This window comes from Quercus suber, unplaced genomic scaffold, assembly GCF_002906115.3.
Source record: "Quercus suber isolate HL8 unplaced genomic scaffold, Cork oak 2.0 scaffold_467, whole genome shotgun sequence".
NCBI lineage: Eukaryota > Viridiplantae > Streptophyta > Magnoliopsida > Fagales > Fagaceae > Quercus > Quercus suber.
In genome coordinates, this window is record NW_027069918.1 from 396,076 (window position 1) to 399,806 (window position 3,731).

General features: G+C 30.9%; 1 long non-coding RNA gene across 1 annotated transcript; it reads right to left on the bottom strand.

Moving 5' to 3' along the window:
* Positions 1–1,239: 1,239 nt before the first annotated feature.
* On the bottom strand, positions 1,240–3,220 carry LOC112022679 (uncharacterized). The gene is made up of 2 exons (XR_002883911.2): positions 2,913–3,220; positions 1,240–1,724 (listed from the first exon to the last, which is right to left on the bottom strand). It is a non-coding gene; the product is annotated as an uncharacterized LOC112022679 (long non-coding RNA).
* Between the last annotated feature and the right edge of the window lie 511 nt (positions 3,221–3,731).

The window sequence follows — 3,731 nt, forward strand, 5'->3', positions numbered from 1 at the left end:
ATATATAAGGAAGTTGTGTCTTAGTTTTTTGTCAGACTATTCTACTCTTTGTTCACGAGACATCTTGAAAATCCCATGAACCGATAGTATGATGGATGAAATTTGGGACCTCTAGGTGTTCTTGAAGAACAAGAAGAGATTATTTATCATTTTGAAGATAAATCAATGATTTTATACTTTTTATTTTAACAATAGAGAAAAAAAAAAAAAAAATCAAGGTTTTGACATTTAAACGAACATGACTCTCACAATTTAAGTGTCAATTAAAATTATTGATGATGTGATAGAATAAAATTAATTCATTTCAAAATAGATGGATCGAATTTTAAAAATTTGTCATATGTCCTTAATCAAAACATATCCTATTAAAGAAACACAATTTTCTCCATTTCATTTGAGAGGGCTTATTTTACGCTCAAGATTTTATTTATTTTATTTTATATTTGATGTGACAGTCAATATACAAACCAATTTCCCTTTTTTTTTTTTTTTTTTGAGAAGAGTATACAAACCTATTTCAAATGAGAAAAATGGAATGTGAACCTTGATTTAAATTTTTTTTTTTAAACATAATAAGACTTGAACCTATAGACTTTATTATATTAATTTGCCACAGCAGGGAAATTTTCCAATCAAGATGGTGACACATACCAACATTTTGATTATATTATTTATATGAATTTTCAATAATTTATAGATCTATGTTAAATGTACTAACACACCACCAACAGGCAGTCCATATTCCAAGAAGACCGAGATTCTTTGTTTAAAGGGCCACCAGGAACTCTTTGTTTAAAAGATTCGAGTTGCGGGGTTAGCAACATGTTGTAATTATCTCTAAAAAAAAAAAAGGGCCATGTGATCAAATTATAGATTTTGGACAAATATTTTAACACAAACCCATAATTAGGTGCCACCTTTTATGCAACAATTGGGTACGTGAAATCTTTTGCACTTGTACATTTGTCAAAGTAGATAGCACCCCTTTTTTCGTGTATAAAAATCATTTACAATGTCAAATAATGTCAAATAAAGTTCTGGGTCATGCTTCGTTTTGTACTCTACAAGTATTACTATTATTATATTCAGATGTGCAATGCTTTGATATCGTTTAATACTTCAATTGTTCAACCTCTACTCATGCCAGGTCAATTGTTCAATTGTTTAAACTTATAATCTTTATTACGAGTAATTATCTACATTGAAGAAATAATAATGTAAAACAGAAGCAAAAGCAAGTAGGACATTAAAACTATTTTATTAACAAAAACCATATATTACACAGCGCATTACTACCTTCATCATAGTCTACGAAGGCGATCTACCCAAGCATATGATTCATATGTCTACCAAGCACATGATTCATACGGATAGCAAGCCCATTATAAACTTTAACTTTATTCAATCACATATTATATATAATATCCATAAAGCAGAATTAATAAGATAATTTCCCATGTAGCTCCTAACAAGAACATCACTATTTTTTGCCCTTTTGACCAGCATGCAGTCCAGCAAAATAAATCTGGGGATTACTTTGAAAAGAGTCCCTTGAAATGCGTGATCCTCCTCCACTCCCTGGAGCAACCATCTTGCCACCGCTACCACCGCCCGTAGAGCCACCACCACCACTTTTGGCTGCACCACCGCCAGTGCCACAGCATCCTTTGCCACCTCCACCGCCACCACTTCCTCCCCCTTTGCCACCACCGTTGCCGCCCATTCTGAATGTGTAGTTGCTTAGTAATTACTATTAATATAATTAGTACTATTTTTTTTATAAGATATAATTAGTATTATTAACTGCGAAAGACATCTTAGAAAATTGTTGCTTAAAACAAGATATAACTTATGTATCTATAGAGAGTTATGGTCAAAGGTTTAGTGCATGAGAAGGCCATAGACCAAAGGAACTTGTATAAATTTTTTTCTAAGACAATCCATTTCAAAAGATTTCCCACCCAACATCAAGGAAATCTCCGTAAGAATTCCATTCAAAAGAGATCCTAATCTTATAAAGTACCATGATAACCAACATTTCTTAAAAATTTAGGTGTTGTACTACTGGTTGTGTCTTGAAGACTGCAATAACTAGATGTAGGATATGAATACCATGTTACACAAGCTTATGTGTCATGATATAGACCACCATGTCATAAAGACTCAAGTGTTGTGTAATTTGTCGTGTCACAAAGACTGCAAAAATCAAGTAGTGTTTCACCTTATTCAAGCTATGTTTGGTTAATTAACTGTAAATTCGAGAGAAGTGATTGATTTAGGCTAGCCTAAGCCTTAGAATTTGGCATAGTTCTATCAACTTCCTTTGAGACCACTCTCTTCTTGACACAAGGCCATCACTAACCCAATTGTTTTTTGAAATCTTAATAAGACATCAATTTTACATGGTTAGACAAAAGTCTCATGTGTTACGCTTATGAAGCCCATCTTTAGATCAATCCCGTCCAAATGTGTCTAAAATCATTGGGTCCACGATTAAGCCATAAACACTATATTAATTTTTTTTTTGAAATCCCCAAAATTCCTTTAGAAATTGAGAATTTTGGTCTTTTGAAAGTTCGTTCCTTTGATCTGTTAAAGCAACTAATATCACAACATCATTCAAGACAATAAGCATCAAACCCTCAACTTGCCCAAATAAACTCAATAGTAACTAAAATTAGATTTATCAACTATTTTTTTTTAGAAGATATTTATCAACTATTAAATGTTAGGAATTGAACCCCCAAATTTGAATTATTGAGAAACCTCAAAGGACCGCCTTTTGTGAATACCCTTAACCATTTGTCACAAAAATCTACCAACACCCAAAATCACTCATAATCTCAAGGACATCCATCAATTATAATAAAAACTAACAAATAAGATGAAAATAAAAGGACTTAGGATTTTACCTTAAAATCTTGGAGAAACTGAGCCTAGGATGTCCTAGAGAGTGTTTGTGAGAGTGTGCATGTGTGAGTGAGAGGGGGGGAGCGGGGGTGTAAAATAAGGAAGAAAAAGGGGATACGGTACTTAAGTTTAACGCTATCATATTTTTTTTTTTACCGATTCTTCAAAAATCTTGTAATGATAACATTTGAAAGAGTACTTTTTTTTTTTTTTAGAATGAGCCTATTTATATACGTAGTGTATACTTCTTGAAGTAAATTTTGTTATTTTGATACAATTAACTGAGTTATTATGAAAATATTTAAAATGAACAATTAATTTTTTTAGAACATGAAAAAACTTTCTTTGTAATTTATACTTGACATTAATAATAAATTTTGAAATTATATTAGTTTAAATTCAGTTAGAAGTAGCATCAAATGAGTTGAAAATACTTTTAGTTTTAGATGAACTAAAAATAATTTAAATTTCAAATACACTTAACATAAAATTGAAAGCATTTGAAATATAATTTGAGATGACAATTGGTATAAAATTATAGTGTACTTAAAATCTAATTTAAATTTTATTCAACTTTCACTTTAATATATTACATTATATAAATTTTTTGCAAAGGTAAAGGTTCTGTATATCTACTGTTTGAATGAATTGATGTTTGAAGCTTCCTAGTTCCTACCGAAAAAAAAAAAGTAACTTAATCATGGTTATTCATGGAAAAAAAAAGCAACTTAATCATGGTTGCTTTACAAAAGTAAAGCATTAATAAAGCTTGCTAAAGCAGACAATCTCAGTCATGGTGTGCTGCATTTTCTATCCTCCTT